Below are 23,172 nucleotides of genomic sequence, written 5' to 3'. Positions count from 1 at the left end.
ATTAACATTACTTATTTGGCTAAATTTACCTAATCATGTCTCGATATTACTTTTAAAAGATAGTCAGCAAGGCAAGTAAAGCGTTTTGATTGAATCTTATTGCTTAGCCAAGTCTTCAGCCTGGGAACTTATGTGTGCTAAATGACCTGTAGAAGAATCTAACATGGTCCAATTTAGCCCATGACAACACACTTTTTAAAATATGCATTTGAATTAAATGCACTGATCTACTTTCCATAAATTATCAACAAATTGGTGAAATTACACCCATCAAAAAAATAACAGCCTCCTCCATATCCTCTATAGCTGTCCTATCCATCTCCACAATAGGTGTGTTTTCTACCACTTAAGGTAGAAGTCACCGTCAAGCAATATTCTAAATTAGACAAAGTAGCTAGAACGTTTTTCAAGCAAACTGTACATAAGAGGTCTGCCTATGTTACCACCAGTGTAATATGTAGTTCCAAAACTTTTATTCTTTATTTGCCTGAACTACACTACTTCTTTGTTTTCATAAGTATTAGTACATAATGACCTGGTCTTAACCAATAAGACTCATCCATCTCTTGGACTGGGTGTCATTAACATTATTTATTTGGCTAAATTTACCTAATCATGTCTCGATATTACTTTTAAAAGATAGTCAGCAAGGCAAATAAAGCGTTTTGATTGAATCTTATTGCTTAGCCAAGTCTTAAGCCTGGGAACTTATGTGTGCTAAATGACCTGTAGAAGAATCTAACATGGTCCAATTTAGCCCATGACAACACAGTTTTTAAAATATGCATTTGAGTTAAATGCACTGATCTACTTTCCATAAATTATCAACAAATTGGTGAAATTACACCCATCAAAAAAATAACAGCCTCCTCCATATCCTCTATAGCTGTCCTATCCATCGCAACAATAGGTGTGTTTTCTACAACTTAAGGTAGAAGTCACCGTCAATCAATTTCCTAAATTAGACAAAGTAGCTAGAACGTTTTTCAAGCAAACTGTACATGTGAGGTCTGCCTATGTTACCACCAGTGTAATATGTAGTTCCAAAACTTTTATTCTTTATTTGCCTGAACTACACTACTTCTTTGTTTTCATAAGTATTAGTACATAATGACCTGGTCTTAACCAATAAGACTCATCCATCTCTTGGACTGGGTGTCATTAACATTATTTATTTTTCTACAATTACCTCATCATGTCTCAATATTACTTTTAAAAGATAGTCAGCAAGGCAAATAAAGTATGTTGATTGAATCTTAATAGTTTGCCAAGTCTGAAGCTTGGGAACTTATGTGTGCTAAACGACCTGTAGAAGAATCTAACATGGTCCAATTTGGCCCATGACAACATAGTTTTTAAAATATGCATTTGAATTAAATGCACTGATCTATTTTCCATAAATTATCAACAAATTGGTGAAATTACACCCATCAAAAAAATAACAGCCTCCTCCATATCCCCTGTAGCTGTCTTATCCATCGCCATAATAGGTGTGTTTTCTACTAATTAAGTTTGAAGTCACCATCAATCAATTTGCTAATTTAGACAATGCAGCTGTAAAGTTTTCAAGCAAACTGTAAATGTGAGGTCTGCCTATTTTACAACCGGTGTAGTATGTGGTTCCAGAACTTTTATTCTTTATTTGCCTGAACTACACTACTTCTTTGTTTTCATAAGTATTAGTACATAATGACGTGGTCTTAACCAATAGGATCAATACATCTCATGGACTGGGTGTCATTAACATTACTTATTTGGCTAAATTTACCTAATCATGTCTCGATATTACTTTTAAAAGATAGTCAGCAAGGCAAATAAAGCATTTTGATTGAATCTTATTGCTTAGTCAAGTCTTAAGCCTGGGAACTTATGTGTGCTAAATGACCTGTAGAAGAATCTAACATGGTCCAATTTAGCCCATGACAACACAGTTTTTAAAATATGCATTTGAATTAAATGCACTGATCTACTTTCCATAAATTATCAACAAATTGGTGAAATTACACCCATCAAAAAGATAACAGCCTCCTCCATATCCCCTATAGCTGTCCTATCCGTCGCCACAATAGGTGTGTTTTCTACCACTTAAGGTAGAAGTCACCGTCAATCAATTTCCTAAGTTAGACAAAGTAGCTGGAACGTTTTTCAAGCAAACGGTACATGTGAGGTCTGCCTATGTTACCACCAGTGTAATATGTAGTTACGAAACTTCCATTCTTTATTTGCCTGAACTACACTACTGCTTTGCTTTCATAAGTATTAGTACATAATGAAGTGGTCTTAACCAATAAGAATCATCCATCTCTTGAACTGGGTGTCATTAACATTACTTATTTGGCTACATTTACCTGATCATGTTTTAATATTACTTTTAAAAGATAGTCAGCAAGGCAAATAAAGTATGTTGATTGAATCTTAATAGCTGGGCCAAGTCTGAAGCCTGAGAACTTATGAGTGCTATATGACCTATAGAAGAATCTAACATGGTCACATTTGGCCCATGACAACACAGTTTCAAAATATACATTAGAATTAAATGCACTATTCTACTTTCCATAAAGTATCAACAAATTGGTGAAATTACACCTAGTAAAAAATAACAGCCTTCTCTATATCCCCTATAGCTGTCCTATCCATCACCTCAATCAGTGTGTTTTCTACCACTTAAGGTAGAAGTCACCGTCAATTTATTTTCTAATTTAGACAATGCAGCTGCAAAGTTTTCAAGCAAACTGTAAATGTGAGGTCTGCCTATTTTACAACCGGTGTAGTATGTAGTTCCGAAACTTTTATTCTTTATTTGCCTGAACTACACTACTTGTTTGTTTTCATAGGTATTAGTACATAATGACGTGGTCTTAACCAATAGGACCAATCCATCTCTTGGACTCGGTGTCATTAACATTACTTATTTGGCTAAATTTACCTAATCATGTCTCGATATTACTTTTAGAAGATAGTCAGCAAGGCAAATAAAGCATGTTGATTAAATCTTATTGCTTAGCCAAGTCTGAAGCCTGGGAACTTATGTGTGCTAAAGGACCTGTAGAAGAATCTAACATGGTCCAATTTAGCCCATAACAACACAGTTTTTAAAATATGCATTTGAATTAAATGCACTGATCTACTTTCCATAAATTATCAACAAATTGGTGAAATTACACCCATCAAAAAAATAACAGCCTCCTCCATATCCCCTATAGCTGTCCTATCCATCGCCACAATAGGTTTGTTTTCTACCACTTAATGTAGAAGTCACCGTCAATCAATTTCCTAAGTTAGACAAAGTAGCTGGAACGTTTTTCAAGCAAACGGTACATGTGAGGTCTGCCTATTTTACCACCAGTTTAATATGTAGTTACGAAACTTCCATTCATTATTTGCCTGAACTACACTACTGCTTTGCTTTCATAAGTATTAGTACATAATGACGTGGTCTTAACCAATAAGAATCATCCATTTTTTGAACTGGGTGTCATTAACATTACTTATTTGGCTACATTTACCTGATCATGTTTTAATATTACTTTTAAAAGATAGTCATCAAGGCAAATAAAGTATGTTGATTAAATCTTAATAGCTGGGCCAAGTCTGAAGCCTGAGAACTTATGAGTGCTATAGGACCTATAGAAGAATCTAACATGGTCACATTTGGCCCATGACAACACAGTTTCAAAATATACATTAGAATTAAATGCACTATTCTACTTTCCATAAAGTATCAACAAATTGGTGAAATTACAACTATTAAAAAATAACAGCCTTCTCTATATCCCCTGTAGCTGTCCTATCCATCACCTCAATCAGTGTGTTTTCTACCACTTAAGGTAGAAGTCACCGTCAATTTATTTTCTAATTTAGACAATGCAGCTGCAAAGTTTTCAAGCAAACTGTAAATGTGAGGTCTGCCTATTTTACAACCGGTGTAGTATGTAGTTCCGAAACTTTTATTCTTTATTTGCCAGAACTACACTACTTGTTTGTTTTCATAGGTATTAGTACATAATGACGTGGTCTTAACCAATAGGACCAATCCATCTCTTGCACTCGGTGTCATTAACATTACTTATTTGGCTAAATTTACCTAATCATGTCTCGATATTACTTTTAGAAGATAGTCAGCAAGGCAAATAAAGCATGTTGATTAAATCTTATTGCTTAGCCAAGTCTGAAGCCTGGGAACTTATGTGTGCTAAAGGACCTGTAGAAGAATCTAACATGGTTAAATTTGGCCCATGACAACACAGTTTCAAAATATGCATTAGAATTAAATGCACTGATCTACTTTCCATAAATTATGAGAATATTGGTGAAATTACACCTATTAAAAAAATAACAGCCTCCTCTATATCCCCTATAGCTGTCCTATCTATCGCCACAATAGGTGTGTTTTCTACTACTTAAGGTAGAAGTCACCGTCAATCAATTTGCTAATTTAGACAATGCAGCTGCAAAGTTTTCAAGCAAACTGTAAATGTGAGGTCTGCCTATTTTACAACCGGTGTAGTATGTAGTTCCGAAACTTTTATTTTTTATTTGCCTGAACTACACTACTTCTTTGTTATCATAAGTATTAGTACATAATGACGTGGTCTAAACCAATAGGACCAATCCATCTCATGGACTGGGTGTCATTAACATTACTTATTTGGCTAAATTTACCTAATCATGTCTCGATATTACTTTTAAAAGATAGTCAGCAAGGCAAAAAAAGCATTTTGATTGAATCTTATTGCTTAGCCAAGTCTGAAGCCTGGGAACTTATGTGTGCTAAAGGACCTGTAGAAGAATCTAACATGGTCAAATTTGGCCCATGACAACACAGTTTCAAAATATGCATTAGAATTAAATGCACTGATCTACTTTCCATAAATTATCAACAAATTGGTGAAATTACACCCATCAAAAAAATAACAGCCTCCTCCATATCCCCTATAGCTGTCTTATCCATCGCAACAATAGGTGTGTTTTCTACCACTTAATATAGAAGTCACCATCAATCAATTTCCTAAGTTAGACAAAGTAGCTGGAACGTTTTTCAAGCAAACGGTACATGTGAGGTCTGCCTATGTTACCACCAGTGTAATATGTAGTTACGAAACTTCCATTCTTTATTTGCCTGAACTACACTACTGCTTTGCTTTCATAAGTATTAGTACATAATGAAGTGGTCTTAACCAATAAGAATCATCCATCTCTTGAACTGGGTGTCATTAACATTACTTATTTGGCTACATTTACCTGATCATGTTTTAATATTACTTTTAAAAGATAGTCAGCAAGGCAAATAAAGTATGTTGATTGAATCTTAATAGCTGGGCCAAGTCTGAAGCCTGAGAACTTATGAGTGCTATATGACCTATAGAAGAATCTAACATGGTCACATTTGGCCCATGACAACACAGTTTCAAAATATACATTAGAATTAAATGCACTATTCTACTTTCCATAAAGTATCAACAAATTGGTAAAATTACACCTATCAAAAAAATAACAGCCTCCTCCATATCCTTTATAGCTGTCCTATCCATCGCCACAATAGGTGTGTTTTCTACTACTTAAGGTAGAAGTCACCGTCAATCAATTTGCTAATTTAGACAATGCAGCTGCAAAGTTTTCAAGCAAACTGTAAATGTGAGGTCTGCCTATTTTACAACCGGTGTAGTATGTAGTTCCGAAACTTTTATTCTTTATTTGCCTGAACTACACTACTTCTTTGTTATCATAAGTATTAGTACATAATGACGTGGTCTAAACCAATAGGACCAATCCATCTCATGGACTGGGTGTCATTAACAATACTTATTTGGCTAAATTTACCTAATCATGTCTCGATATTACTTTTAAAAGATAGACAGCAAGGCAAATAAAGCGTTTTGATTGAATCTTATTGCTTAGCCAAGTCTTAAGCCTGGGAACTTATGTGTGCTAAATGACCTGTAGAAGAATCTAACATGGTCCAATTTAGCCCATGACAACACAGTTTCAAAATATGCATTAGAATTAAATGCACTGATCTACTTTCCATAAATTATCAACAAATTGGTGAACTTACACCCATCAAAAAAATAACAGCCTCCTCCATATCCCCTATAGCTGTCCTATCCATCGCCACAATAGGTGTGTTTTCTACCACTTAAGGTAGAAGTCACCGTCAATCAATTTACTAAGTTAGACAAAGTAGCTGGAACGTTTTTCAAGCAAACGGTACATGTGAGGTCTGCCTATGTTACCACCAGTGTAATATGTAGTTACGAAACTTCCATTCTTTATTTGCCTGAACTACACTACTGCTTTGCTTTCATAAGTATTAGTACATAATGACGTGGTCTTAACCAATAAGAATCATCCATTTTTTGAACTGGGTGTCATTAACATTACTTATTTGGCTACATTTACCTGATCATGTTTTAATATTACTTTTAAAAGATAGTCATCAAGGCAAATAAAGTATGTTGATTGAATCTTATTAGCTGGGCCAAGTCTGAAGCCTGAGAACTTATGAGTGCTATAGGACCTATAGAAGAATCTAACATGGTCACATTTGGCCCATGACAACACAGTTTCAAAATATACATTAGAATTAAATGCACTATTCTACTTTCCATAAAGTATCAACAAATTGGTGAAATTACACCTATTAAAAAATAACAGCCTCCTCTATATCCCCTATAGCTGTCCTATCCATCACCTCAATCAGTGTGTTTTCTACCACTTAAGGTAGAAGTCACCGTCAATTAATTTTCTAATTTAGACAATGCAGCTGCAAAGTTTTCAAGCAAACTGTAAATGTGAGGTCTGCCTATTTTACAACCGGTGTAGTATGTAGTTCCGAAACTTTTATTCTTTATTTGCCTGAACTACACTACTTGTTTGTTTTCATAGGTATTAGTACATAATGACGTGGTCTTAACCAATAGGACCAATCCATCTCTTGGACTCGGTGTCATTAACATTACTTATTTGGCTAAATTTACCTAATCATGTCTCGATATTACTTTTAGATGATAGTCAGCAAGGCAAATAAAGCATGTTGATTAAATCTTATTGCTTAGCCAAGTCTGAAGCCTGGGAACTTATGTGTGCTAAAGGACCTGTAGAAGAATCTAACATGGTTAAATTTGGCCCATGACAACACAGTTTCAAAATATGCATTAGAATTAAATGCACTGATCTACTTTCCATAAATTATGAGAATATTGGTGAAATTACACCTATTAAAAAAATAACAGCCTCCTCTATATCCCCTATAGCTGTCCTATCTATCGCCACAATAGGTGTGTTTTCTACTACTTAAGGTAGAAGTCACCGTCAATCAATTTGCTAATTTAGACAATGCAGCTGCAAAGTTTTCAAGCAAACTGTAAATGTGAGGTCTGCCTATTTTACAACCGGTGTAGTATGTAGTTCCGAAACTTTTATTTTTTATTTGCCTGAACTACACTACTTCTTTGTTATCATAAGTATTAGTACATAATGACGTGGTCTAAACCAATAGGACCAATCCATCTCATGGACTGGGTGTCATTAACATTACTTATTTGGCTAAATTTACCTAATCATGTCTCGATATTACTTTTAAAAGATAGTCAGCAAGGCAAAAAAAGCATTTTGATTGAATCTTATTGCTTAGCCAAGTCTGAAGCCTGGGAACTTATGTGTGCTAAAGGACCTGTAGAAGAATCTAACATGGTCAAATTTGGCCCATGACAACACAGTTTCAAAATATGCATTAGAATTAAATGCACTGATCTACTTTCCATAAATTATCAACAAATTGGTGAAATTACACCCATCAAAAAAATAACAGCCTCCTCCATATCCCCTATAGCTGTCTTATCCATCGCCACAATAGGTGTGTTTTCTACCACTTAATATAGAAGTCACCATCAATCAATTTCCTAAGTTAGACAAAGTAGCTGGAACGTTTTTCAAGCAAACGGTACATGTGAGGTCTGCCTATGTTACCACCAGTGTAATATGTAGTTACGAAACTTCCATTCTTTATTTGCCTGAACTACACTACTGCTTTGCTTTCATAAGTATTAGTACATAATGAAGTGGTCTTAACCAATAAGAATCATCCATCTCTTGAACTGGGTGTCATTAACATTACTTATTTGGCTACATTTACCTGATCATGTTTTAATATTACTTTTAAAAGATAGTCAGCAAGGCAAATAAAGTATGTTGATTGAATCTTAATAGCTGGGCCAAGTCTGAAGCCTGAGAACTTATGAGTGCTATATGACCTATAGAAGAATCTAACATGGTCACATTTGGCCCATGACAACACAGTTTCAAAATATACATTAGAATTAAATGCACTATTCTACTTTCCATAAAGTATCAACAAATTGGTGAAATTACACCTATCAAAAAAATAACAGCCTCCTCCATATCCCCTATAGCTGTCCTATCCATCGCCACAATAGGTGTGTTTTCTACTACTTAAGGTAGAAGTCACCGTCAATCAATTTGCTAATTTAGACAATGCAGCTGCAAAGTTTTCAAGCAAACTGTAAATGTGAGGTCTGCCTATTTTACAACCGGTGTAGTATGTAGTTCCGAAACTTTTATTCTTTATTTGCCTGAACTACACTACTTCTTTGTTATCATAAGTATTAGTACATAATGACGTGGTCTAAACCAATAGGACCAATCCATCTCATGGACTGGGTGTCATTAACAATACTTATTTGGCTAAATTTACCTAATCATGTCTCGATATTACTTTTAAAAGATAGACAGCAAGGCAAATAAAGCGTTTTGATTGAATCTTATTGCTTAGCCAAGTCTTAAGCCTGGGAACTTATGTGTGCTAAATGACCTGTAGAAGAATCTAACATGGTCCAATTTAGCCCATGACAACACAGTTTTTAAAATATGCATTTGAATTAAATGCACTGATCTACTTTCCATAAATTATCAACAAATTGGTGAAATTACACCCATCAAAAAAATAACAGCCTCCTCCATATCCCCTATAGCTGTCCTATCCATCGCCACAATAGGTGTGTTTTCTACCACTTAAGGTAGAAGTCACCGTCAATCAATTTCCTAAGTTAGACAAAGTAGCTGGAACGTTTTTCAAGCAAACGGTACATGTGAGGTCTGCCTATGTTACCACCAGTGTAATATGTAGTTACGAAACTTCCATTCTTTATTTGCCTGAACTACACTACTGCTTTGCTTTCATAAGTATTAGTACATAATGACGTGGTCTTAACCAATAAGAATCATCCATTTTTTTAACTGGGTGTCATTAACATTACTTATTTGGCTACATTTACCTGATCATGTTTTAATATTACTTTTAAAAGATAGTCATCAAGGCAAATAAAGTATGTTGATTGAATCTTAATAGCTGGGCCAAGTCTGAAGCCTGAGAACTTATGAGTGCTATAGGACCTATAGAAGAATCTAACATGGTCACATTTGGCCCATGACAAAACAGTTTCAAAATATACATTAGAATTAAATGCACTATTCTACTTTCCATAAAGTATCAACAAATTGGTGAAATTACACCTATTAAAAAATAACAGCCTCCTCTATATCCCCTATAGCTGTCCTATCCATCACCTCAATCAGTGTGTTTTCTACCACTTAAGGTAGAAGTCACCGTCAATTAATTTGCTAATTTAGACAATGCAGCTGCAAAGTTTTCAAGCAAACTGTAAATGTGAGGTCTGCCTATTTTACAACCGGTGTAGTATATAGTTCCGAAACTTTTATTCTTTATTTGCCTGAACTACACTACTTGTTTGTTTTCATAGGTATTAGTACATAATGACGTGGTCTTAACCAATAGGACCAATCCATCTCTTGGACTCGGTGTCATTAACATTACTTATTTGGCTAAATTTACCTAATCATGTCTCGATATTACTTTTAGATGATAGTCAGCAAGGCAAATAAAGCATGTTGATTAAATCTTATTGCTTAGCCAAGTCTGAAGCCTGGGAACTTATGTGTGCTAAAGGACCTGTAGAAGAATCTAACATGGTTAAATTTGGCCCATGACAACACAGTTTCAAAATATGCATTAGAATTAAATGCACTGATCTACTTTCCATAAATTATGAGAATATTGGTGAAATTACACCTATTAAAAAAATAACAGCCTCCTCTATATCCCCTATAGCTGTCCTATCTATCGCCACAATAGGTGTGTTTTCTACTACTTAAGGTAGAAGTCACCGTCAATCAATTTGCTAATTTAGACAATGCAGCTGCAAAGTTTTCAAGCAAACTGTAAATGTGAGGTCTGCCTATTTTACAACCGGTGTAGTATGTAGTTCCGAAACTTTTATTTTTTATTTGCCTGAACTACACTACTTCTTTGTTATCATAAGTATTAGTACATAATGACGTGGTCTAAACCAATAGGACCAATCCATCTTATGGACTGGGTGTCATTAACATTACTTATTTGGCTAAATTTACCTAATCATGTCTCGATATTACTTTTAAAAGATAGTCAGCAAGGCAAAAAAAGCATTTTGATTGAATCTTATTGCTTAGCCAAGTCTGAAGCCTGGGAACTTATGTGTGCTAAAGGACCTGTAGAAGAATCTAACATGGTCAAATTTGGCCCATGACAACACAGTTTCAAAATATGCATTAGAATTAAATGCACTGATCTACTTTCCATAAATTATCAACAAATTGGTGAAATTACACCCATCAAAAAAATAACAGCCTCCTCCATATCCCCTATAGCTGTCTTATCCATCGCCACAATAGGTGTGTTTTCTACCACTTAATATAGAAGTCACCATCAATCAATTTCCTAAGTTAGACAAAGTAGCTGGAACGTTTTTCAAGCAAACGGTACATGTGAGGTCTGCCTATGTTACCACCAGTGTAATATGTAGTTACGAAACTTCCATTCTTTATTTGCCTGAACTACACTACTGCTTTGCTTTCATAAGTATTAGTACATAATGAAGTGGTCTTAACCAATAAGAATCATCCATCTCTTGAACTGGGTGTCATTAACATTACTTATTTGGCTACATTTACCTGATCATGTTTTAATATTACTTTTAAAAGATAGTCAGCAAGGCAAATAAAGTATGTTGATTGAATCTTAATAGCTGGGCCAAGTCTGAAGCCTGAGAACTTATGAGTGCTATATGACCTATAGAAGAATCTAACATGGTCACATTTGGCCCATGACAACACAGTTTCAAAATATACATTAGAATTAAATGCACTATTCTACTTTCCATAAAGTATCAACAAATTGGTAAAATTACACCTATCAAAAAAATAACAGCCTCCTCCATATCCTTTATAGCTGTCCTATCCATCGCCACAATAGGTGTGTTTTCTACTACTTAAGGTAGAAGTCACCGTCAATCAATTTGCTAATTTAGACAATGCAGCTGCAAAGTTTTCAAGCAAACTGTAAATGTGAGGTCTGCCTATTTTACAACCGGTGTAGTATGTAGTTCCGAAACTTTTATTCTTTATTTGCCTGAACTACACTACTTCTTTGTTATCATAAGTATTAGTACATAATGACGTGGTCTAAACCAATAGGACCAATCCATCTCATGGACTGGGTGTCATTAACAATACTTATTTGGCTAAATTTACCTAATCATGTCTCGATATTACTTTTAAAAGATAGACAGCAAGGCAAATAAAGCGTTTTGATTGAATCTTATTGCTTAGCCAAGTCTTAAGCCTGGGAACTTATGTGTGCTAAATGACCTGTAGAAGAATCTAACATGGTCCAATTTAGCCCATGACAACACAGTTTCAAAATATGCATTAGAATTAAATGCACTGATCTACTTTCCATAAATTATCAACAAATTGGTGAACTTACACCCATCAAAAAAATAACAGCCTCCTCCATATCCCCTATAGCTGTCCTATCCATCGCCACAATAGGTGTGTTTTCTACCACTTAAGGTAGAAGTCACCGTCAATCAATTTACTAAGTTAGACAAAGTAGCTGGAACGTTTTTCAAGCAAACGGTACATGTGAGGTCTGCCTATGTTACCACCAGTGTAATATGTAGTTACGAAACTTCCATTCTTTATTTGCCTGAACTACACTACTGCTTTGCTTTCATAAGTATTAGTACATAATGACGTGGTCTTAACCAATAAGAATCATCCATTTTTTGAACTGGGTGTCATTAACATTACTTATTTGGCTACATTTACCTGATCATGTTTTAATATTACTTTTAAAAGATAGTCATCAAGGCAAATAAAGTATGTTGATTGAATCTTATTAGCTGGGCCAAGTCTGAAGCCTGAGAACTTATGAGTGCTATAGGACCTATAGAAGAATCTAACATGGTCACATTTGGCCCATGACAACACAGTTTCAAAATATACATTAGAATTAAATGCACTATTCTACTTTCCATAAAGTATCAACAAATTGGTGAAATTACACCTATTAAAAAATAACAGCCTCCTCTATATCCCCTATAGCTGTCCTATCCATCACCTCAATCAGTGTGTTTTCTACCACTTAAGGTAGAAGTCACCGTCAATTAATTTTCTAATTTAGACAATGCAGCTGCAAAGTTTTCAAGCAAACTGTAAATGTGAGGTCTGCCTATTTTACAACCGGTGTAGTATGTAGTTCCGAAACTTTTATTCTTTATTTGCCTGAACTACACTACTTGTTTGTTTTCATAGGTATTAGTACATAATGACGTGGTCTTAACCAATAGGACCAATCCATCTCTTGGACTCGGTGTCATTAACATTACTTATTTGGCTAAATTTACCTAATCATGTCTCGATATTACTTTTAGATGATAGTCAGCAAGGCAAACAAAGCATGTTGATTAAATCTTATTGCTTAGCCAAGTCTGAAGCCTGGGAACTTATGTGTGCTAAAGGACCTGTAGAAGAATCTAACATGGTTAAATTTGGCCCATGACAACACAGTTTCAAAATATGCATTAGAATTAAATGCACTGATCTACTTTCCATAAATTATGAGAATATTGGTGAAATTACACCTATTAAAAAAATAACAGCCTCCTCTATATCCCCTATAGCTGTCCTATCTATCGCCACAATAGGTGTGTTTTCTACTACTTAAGGTAGAAGTCACCGTCAATCAATTTGCTAATTTAGACAATGCAGCTGCAAAGTTTTCAAGCAAACTGTAAATGTGAGGTCTGCCTATTTTACAACCGGTGTAGTATGTAGTTCCGAAACTTTTATTTTTTATTTGCCTGAACTACACTACTTCTTTGTTATCATAAGTATTAGTACATAATGACGTGGTCTAAACCAATAGGACCAATCCATCTCATGGACTGGGTGTCATTAACATTACTTATTTGGCTAAATTTACCTAATCATGTCTCGATATTACTTTTAAAAGATAGTCAGCAAGGCAAAAAAAGCATTTTGATTGAATCTTATTGCTTAGCCAAGTCTGAAGCCTGGGAACTTATGTGTGCTAAAGGACCTGTAGAAGAATCTAACATGGTCAAATTTGGCCCATGACAACACAGTTTCAAAATATGCATTAGAATTAAATGCACTGATCTACTTTCCATAAATTATCAACAAATTGGTGAAATTACACCCATCAAAAAAATAACAGCCTCCTCCATATCCCCTATAGCTGTCTTATCCATCGCCACAATAGGTGTGTTTTCTACCACTTAATATAGAAGTCACCATCAATCAATTTCCTAAGTTAGACAAAGTAGCTGGAACGTTTTTCAAGCAAACGGTACATGTGAGGTCTGCCTATGTTACCACCAGTGTAATATGTAGTTACGAAACTTCCATTCTTTATTTGCCTGAACTACACTACTGCTTTGCTTTCATAAGTATTAGTACATAATGAAGTGGTCTTAACCAATAAGAATCATCCATCTCTTGAACTGGGTGTCATTAACATTACTTATTTGGCTACATTTACCTGATCATGTTTTAATATTACTTTTAAAAGATAGTCAGCAAGGCAAATAAAGTATGTTGATTGAATCTTAATAGCTGGGCCAAGTCTGAAGCCTGAGAACTTATGAGTGCTATATGACCTATAGAAGAATCTAACATGGTCACATTTGGCCCATGACAACACAGTTTCAAAATATACATTAGAATTAAATGCACTATTCTACTTTCCATAAAGTATCAACAAATTGGTGAAATTACACCTATCAAAAAAATAACAGCCTCCTCCATATCCCCTATAGCTGTCCTATCCATCGCCACAATAGGTGTGTTTTCTACTACTTAAGGTAGAAGTCACCGTCAATCAATTTGCTAATTTAGACAATGCAGCTGCAAAGTTTTCAAGCAAACTGTAAATGTGAGGTCTGCCTATTTTACAACCGGTGTAGTATGTAGTTCCGAAACTTTTATTCTTTATTTGCCTGAACTACACTACTTCTTTGTTATCATAAGTATTAGTACATAATGACGTGGTCTAAACCAATAGGACCAATCCATCTCATGGACTGGGTGTCATTAACAATACTTATTTGGCTAAATTTACCTAATCATGTCTCGATATTACTTTTAAAAGATAGACAGCAAGGCAAATAAAGCGTTTTGATTGAATCTTATTGCTTAGCCAAGTCTTAAGCCTGGGAACTTATGTGTGCTAAATGACCTGTAGAAGAATCTAACATGGTCCAATTTAGCCCATGACAACACAGTTTTTAAAATATGCATTTGAATTAAATGCACTGATCTACTTTCCATAAATTATCAACAAATTGGTGAAATTACACCGATCAAAAAAATAACAGCCTCCTCCATATCCCCTATAGCTGTCCTATCCATCGCCACAATAGGTGTGTTTTCTACCACTTAAGGTAGAAGTCACCGTCAATCAATTTCCTAAGTTAGACAAAGTAGCTGGAACGTTTTTTAAGCAAACGGTACATGTGAGGTCTGCCTATGTTACCACCAGTGTAATATGTAGTTACGAAACTTCCATTCTTTATTTGCCTGAACTACACTACTGCTTTGCTTTCATAAGTATTAGTACATAATGACGTGGTCTTAACCAATAAGAATCATCCATTTTTTTAACTGGGTGTCATTAACATTACTTATTTGGCTACATTTACCTGATCATGTTTTAATATTACTTTTAAAAGATAGTCATCAAGGCAAATAAAGTATGTTGATTGAATCTTAATAGCTGGGCCAAGTCTGAAGCCTGAGAACTTATGAGTGCTATAGGACCTATAGAAGAATCTAACATGGTCACATTTGGCCCATGACAAAACAGTTTCAAAATATACATTAGAATTAAATGCACTATTCTACTTTCCATAAAGTATCAACAAATTGGTGAAATTACACCTATTAAAAAATAACAGCCTCCTCTATATCCCCTATAGCTGTCCTATCCATCACCTCAATCAGTGTGTTTTCTACCACTTAAGGTAGAAGTCACCGTCAATTAATTTGCTAATTTAGACAATGCAGCTGCAAAGTTTTCAAGCAAACTGTAAATGTGAGGTCTGCCTATTTTACAACCGGTGTAGTATATAGTTCCGAAACTTTTATTCTTTATTTGCCTGAACTACACTACTTGTTTGTTTTCATAGGTATTAGTACATAATGACGTGGTCTTAACCAATAGGACCAATCCATCTCTTGGACTCGGTGTCATTAACATTACTTATTTGGCTAAATTTACCTAATCATGTCTCGATATTACTTTTAGATGATAGTCAGCAAGGCAAATAAAGCATGTTGATTAAATCTTATTGCTTAGCCAAGTCTGAAGCCTGGGAACTTATGTGTGCTAAAGGACCTGTAGAAGAATCTAACATGGTTAAATTTGGCCCATGACAACACAGTTTCAAAATATGCATTAGAATTAAATGCACTGATCTACTTTCCATAAATTATGAGAATATTGGTGAAATTACACCTATTAAAAAAATAACAGCCTCCTCTATATCCCCTATAGCTGTCCTATCTATCGCCACAATAGGTGTGTTTTCTACTACTTAAGGTAGAAGTCACCGTCAATCAATTTGCTAATTTAGACAATGCAGCTGCAAAGTTTTCAAGCAAACTGTAAATGTGAGGTCTGCCTATTTTACAACCGGTGTAGTATGTAGTTCCGAAACTTTTATTTTTTATTTGCCTGAACTACACTACTTCTTTGTTATCATAAGTATTAGTACATAATGACGTGGTCTAAACCAATAGGACCAATCCATCTTATGGACTGGGTGTCATTAACATTACTTATTTGGCTAAATTTACCTAATCATGTCTCGATATTACTTTTAAAAGATAGTCAGCAAGGCAAAAAAAGCATTTTGATTGAATCTTATTGCTTAGCCAAGTCTGAAGCCTGGGAACTTATGTGTGCTAAAGGACCTGTAGAAGAATCTAACATGGTCAAATTTGGCCCATGACAACACAGTTTCAAAATATGCATTAGAATTAAATGCACTGATCTACTTTCCATAAATTATCAACAAATTGGTGAAATTACACCCATCAAAAAAATAACAGCCTCCTCCATATCCCCTATAGCTGTCTTATCCATCGCCACAATAGGTGTGTTTTCTACCACTTAATATAGAAGTCACCATCAATCAATTTCCTAAGTTAGACAAAGTAGCTGGAACGTTTTTCAAGCAAACGGTACATGTGAGGTCTGCCTATGTTACCACCAGTGTAATATGTAGTTACGAAACTTCCATTCTTTATTTGCCTGAACTACACTACTGCTTTGCTTTCATAAGTATTAGTACATAATGAAGTGGTCTTAACCAATAAGAATCATCCATCTCTTGAACTGGGTGTCATTAACATTACTTATTTGGCTACATTTACCTGATCATGTTTTAATATTACTTTTAAAAGATAGTCAGCAAGGCAAATAAAGTATGTTGATTGAATCTTAATAGCTGGGCCAAGTCTGAAGCCTGAGAACTTATGAGTGCTATATGACCTATAGAAGAATCTAACATGGTCACATTTGGCCCATGACAACACAGTTTCAAAATATACATTAGAATTAAATGCACTATTCTACTTTCCATAAAGTATCAACAAATTGGTGAAATTACACCTATCAAAAAAATAACAGCCTCCTCCATATCCCCTATAGCTGTCCTATCCATCGCCACAATAGGTGTGTTTTCTACCACTTAAGGTAGAAGTCACCGTCAATCAATTTGCTAATTTAGACAATGCAGCTGCAAAGTTTTCAAGCAAACTGTAAATGTGAGGTCTGCCTATTTTACAACCGGTGTAGTATGTAGTTCCGAAACTTTTATTCTTTATTTGCCTGAACTACACTACTTCTTTGTTATCATAAGTATTAGTACATAATGACGTGGTCTAAACCAATAGGACCAATCCATCTCATGGATTGGGTGTCATTAACAATACTTATTTGGCTAAATTTACCTAATCATGTCTCGATATTACTTTTAAAAGATAGACAGCAAGGCAAATAAAGCGTTTTGATTGAATCTTATTGCTTAGCCAAGTCTTAAGCCTGGGAACTTATGTGTGCTAAATGACCTGTAGAAGAATCTAACATGGTCCAATTTAGCCCATGACAACACAGTTTTTAAAATATGCATTTGAATTAAATGCACTGATCTACTTTCCATAAATTATCAACAAATTGGTGAAATTACACCCATCAAAAAAATAACAGCCTCCTCCATATCCCCTATAGCTGTCCTATCCATCGCCACAATAGGTGTGTTTTCTACCACTTAAGGTAGAAGTCACCGTCAATCAATTTCCTAAGTTAGACAAAGTAGCTGGAACGTTTTTCAAGCAAACGGTACATGTGAGGTCTGCCTATGTTACCACCAGTGTAATATGTAGTTACGAAACTTCCATTCTTTATTTGCCTGAACTACACTACTGCTTTGATTTCATAAGTATTAGTACATAATGACGTGGTCTTAACCAATAAGAATCATCCATTTTTTGAACTGGGTGTCATTAACATTACTTATTTGGCTACATTTACCTGATCATGTTTTATTATTACTTTTAAAAGATAGTCATCAAGGCAAATAAAGTATGTTGATTGAATCTTAATAGCTGGGCCAAGTCTGAAGCCTGAGAACTTATGAGTGCTATATGACCTATAGAAGAATCTAACATGGTCACATTTGGCCCATGACAACACAGTTTCAAAATATACATTAGAATTAAATGCACTATTCTACTTTCCATAAAGTATCAACAAATTGGTGAAATTACACCTATTAAAAAATAACAGACTCCTCTATATCCCCTATAGCTGTCCTATCCATCACCTCAATCAGTGTGTTTTCTACCACTTAAGGTAGAAGTCACCGTCAATTAATTTGCTAATTTAGACAATGCAGCTGCAAAGTTTTCAAGCAAACTGTAAATGTGAGGTCTGCCTATTTTACAACCGGTGTAGTATATAGTTCCGAAACTTTTATTCTTTATTTGCCTGAACTACACTACTTGTTTGTTTTCATAGGTATTAGTACATAATGACGTGGTCTTAACCAATAGGACCAATCCATCTCTTGGACTCGGTGTCATTAACATTACTTATTTGGCTAAATTTACCTAATCATGTCTCGATATTACTTTTAGATGATAGTCAGCAAGGCAAATAAAGCATGTTGATTAAATCTTATTGCTTAGCCAAGTCTGAAGCCTGGGAACTTATGTGTGCTAAAGGACCTGTAGAAGAATCTAACATGGTTAAATTTGGCCCATGACAACACAGTTTCAAAATATGCATTAGAATTAAATGCACTGATCTACTTTCCATAAATTATGAGCATATTGGTGAAATTACACCTATTAAAAAAATAACAGCCTCCTCTATATCCCCTATAGCTGTCCTATCTATCGCCACAATAGGTGTGTTTTCTACTACTTAAGGTAGAAGTCACCGTCAATCAATTTGCTAATTTAGACAATGCAGCTGCAAAGTTTTCAAGCAAACTGTAAATGTGAGGTCTGCCTATTTTACAACCGGTGTAGTATGTAGTTCCGAAACTTTTATTTTTTATTTGCCTGAACTACACTACTTCTTTGTTATCATAAGTAATAGTACATAATGACGTGGTCTAAACCAATAGGACCAATCCATCTTATGGACTGGGTGTCATTAACATTACTTATTTGGCTAAATTTACCTAATCATGTCTCGATATTACTTTTAAAAGATAGTCAGCAAGGCAAAAAAAGCATTTTGATTGAATCTTATTGCTTAGCCAAGTCTGAAGCCTGGGAACTTATGTGTGCTAAAGGACCTGTAGAAGAATCTAACATGGTCAAATTTGGCCCATGACAACACAGTTTCAAAATATGCATTAGAATTAAATGCACTGATCTACTTTCCATAAATTATCAACAAATTGGTGAACTTACACCCATCAAAAAAATAACAGCCTCCTCCATATCCCCTATAGCTGTCTTATCCATCGCCACAATAGGTGTGTTTTCTACCACTTAATGTAGAAGTCACCGTCAATCAATTTCCTAAGTTAGACAAAGTAGCTGGAACGTTTTTCAAGCAAACGGTACATGTGAGGTCTGCCTATGTTACCACCTGTGTAATATGTAGTTACGAAACTTCCATTCTTTATTTGCCTGAACTACACTACTGATTTGCTTTCATAAGTATTAGTACATAATGAAGTGGTCTTAACCAATAAGAATCATCCATCTCTTGAACTGGGTGTCATTAACATTACTTATTTGGCTACATTTACCTGATCATGTTTCAATATTACTTTTAAAAGATAGTCAGCAAGGCAAATAAAGTATGTTGATTGAATCTTAATAGCTGGGCCAAGTCTGAAGCCTGAGAACTTATGAGTGCTATATGACCTATAGAAGAATCTAACATGGTCACATTTGGCCCATGACAACACAGTTTCAAAATATACATTAGAATTAAATGCACTATTCTACTTTCCATAAAGTATCAACAAATTGGTGAAATTACACCTATCAAAAAAATAACAGCCTCCTCCATATCCCCTATAGCTGTCCTATCCATCGCCACAATAGGTGTGTTTTCTACTACTTAAGGTAGAAGTCACCGTCAATCAATTTGCTAATTTAGACAATGCAGCTGCAAAGTTTTCAAGCAAACTGTAAATGTGAGGTCTGCCTATTTTACAACCGGTGTAGTATGTAGTTCCGAAACTTTTATTCTTTATTTGCCTGAACTACACTACTTCTTTGTTATCATAAGTATTAGTACATAATGACGTGGTCTAAACCAATAGGACCAATCCATCTCATGGACTGGGTGTCATTAACAATACTTATTTGGCTAAATTTACCTAATCATGTCTCGATATTACTTTTAAAAGATAGTCAGCAAGGCAAATAAAGCGTTTTGATTGAATCTTATTGCTTAGCCAAGTCTTAAGCCTGGGAACTTATGTGTGCTAAATGACCTGTAGAAGAATCTAACATGGTCCAATTTAGCCCATGACAACACAGTTTTTAAAATATGCATTTGAATTAAATGCACTGATCTACTTTCCATAAATTATCTACAAATTGGTGAAATTACACCCATCAAAAAAATAACAGCCTCCTCCATATCCCCTATAGCTGTCCTATCCATCGCCACAATAGGTGTGTTTTCTACCACTTAAGGTAGAAGTCACCGTCAATCAATTTCCTAAGTTAGACAAAGTAGCTGAAACGTTTTTCAAGCAAACAGTACATGTGAGGTCTGCCTATGTTACCACCTGTGTAATATGTAGTTATGAAACTTCCATTCTTTATTTGCCTGAACTACACTACTGATTTGCTTTCATAAGTATTAGTACATAATGACATGGTCTTAACCAATAAGAATCATCCATCTCTTGAACTGGGTGTCATTAACATTACTTATTTGGCTACATTTACCTGATCATGTTTTAATATTACTTTTAAAAGATAGTCAGCAAGGCAAATAAAGTATGTTGATTGAATCTTAATAGCTGGGCCAAGTCTGAAGCCTGAGAACTTATGAGTGCTATAGGACCTGTAGAAGAATCTAACGTGGTCCAATTTGGCCCATGACAACACAGTTTTTAAAATATGCATTTGAATTAAATGCACTGATCTACTTTCCATAAATTATCAACAAATTGGTGAAATTACACCCATCAAAAAAATAACAGCCTCCTCCATATCCCCTATAGCTGTCCTATCCATTGCCATAATAGGTGTGTTTTCTACTAATTAAGTTTGAAGTCGCCATCAATCAATTTGCTAATTTAGACAATGCAGCTGGAAAGTTTTCAAGCAAACTGTAAATGTGAGGTCTGCCTGTTTTACAACCAGTGTAGTATGTAGTTCCAAAACTTTTATTCTTTATTTGCCTGAACTACATTACTTCTTTGTTTTCATAGGTATTAGTACATAATGACGTGGTCTTAACCAATAGGACCAATCCAACTCTTGGACTGGGTGTCATTATCGTTACTTATTTGGCTACAATTACCTAATCATGTCTTGATATTACTTTTAAAGGATAGTCAGCAAGGCAAATAAAGCGTGTTGATTAAATCTTAATGCTTAGCCAAGTCTGAAGCCTGGGAACCTATGTGTGCTAAAGGACCTATAGAAGAATCTAACATGGTTAAATTTGGCCCATGACAACACAGTTTCAAAATATGCATTAGAATTAAATGGACTGATCTACTTTCCATAAATTATCAACAAATTGGTGAAATTACACTCATCAAAAAAAAACAGCCTCCTCCATATCCCCTATAGCTGTCTTATCCATCGCCACAATAGGTGTGTTTTCTACCACTTAAGGTAGAAGTCACCGTCAATCAATTTGCTAATTTAGATAATGCAGCTGCAAAGTTTTCAAGCAAACTGTAAATGTGAGGTCTGCCTATTTTACAACCGGTGTAGTATGTAGTTCCGAAACTTTTATTCTTTATTTGCCTGAACTACACTACTTCTTTGTTTTCATAGGTATTAGTACATAATGACGTGGTCTTAACCAATAGGACCAATCCATCTCTTGGACTGGGTGTCATTAACAATACTTATTTGGCTAAATTTACCTAATCATGTCTCGATATTACTTTTAAAAGATAGTCAGCAAGGCAAATAAAGCGTGTTGATTAAATCTTATTGCTTAGCCAAGTCTGAAGCCTGGGAACTTATGTGTGCTAACGGACCTGTAGAAGAATTTAACATGGTCAAATTTGGCCCATGACAACAGTTTCAAAATATGCATTAGAAATAAATGCACTGATCTACTTTCCATAAATTATCAACAAATTGGTGAAATTACACCAATCAAAAAAATAACAGCCTCCTCCATATCTCCTATAGCTGTCCTATCCGTCGCCACAATAGGTGTGTTTTCTACCACTTAAGGTAGAAGTCACCGTCAATCAATTTCCTAAGTTAGACAAAGTAGCTGGAATGTTTTTCAAGCAAACGGTACATGTGAGGTCTGCCTATGTTACCACCAGTGTAATATGTAGTTACGAAACTTCCATTCTTTATTTGCCTGAACTACACTACTGCTTTGCTTTCATAAGTATTAGTACATAATGACGTGATCTTAACCAATAAGAATCATCCATCTCTTGAACTGGGTGTCATTAACATTACTTATTTGGCTACATTTACCTGATCATGTTTCAATATTACTTTTAAAAGATAGTCAGCAAGGCAAATAAAGTATGTTGATTGAATCTTAATAGCTGGGCCAAGTCTGAAGCCTGAGAACTTATGAGTGCTATAGGACCTATAGAAGAATCTAACATGGTCAAATTTGGCCCATGACAACACAGTTTCAAAATATACATTAGAATTAAATGCACTATTCTACCTTCCATAAAGTATCAACAAATTGGTGAAATTACACCAATAACAGCCTCCTCCATATCCCCTATAGCTGTCCTATCCATCGCCACGATAGGTGTGTTTTCTACTACTTAAGGTAGAAGTCACCGTCAATCAATTTGCTAATTTAGAAAATGCAGCTGCAAAGTTTTCAAGCAAACTGTAAATGTGAGGTCTGCCTATTTTACAACCGGTGTAGTATGTAGTTCCGAAACTTTTATTCTTTATTTGCCTGAACTACACTACTTCTTTGTTATCATAAGTATTAGTACATAATATAGTGGTCTAAACCAATAGGACCAATCTATCTCATGGACTGGGTGTCATTAACATTACTTATTTGGCTAAATTTAC

Source organism: Anomaloglossus baeobatrachus, chromosome 2 (genome assembly GCF_048569485.1).
Source record: "Anomaloglossus baeobatrachus isolate aAnoBae1 chromosome 2, aAnoBae1.hap1, whole genome shotgun sequence".
Classification (NCBI taxonomy): domain Eukaryota; kingdom Metazoa; phylum Chordata; class Amphibia; order Anura; family Aromobatidae; genus Anomaloglossus; species Anomaloglossus baeobatrachus.
The sequence above is the reverse complement of the archived record's forward strand: the minus strand, read 5'-3'. Positions refer to the sequence as shown.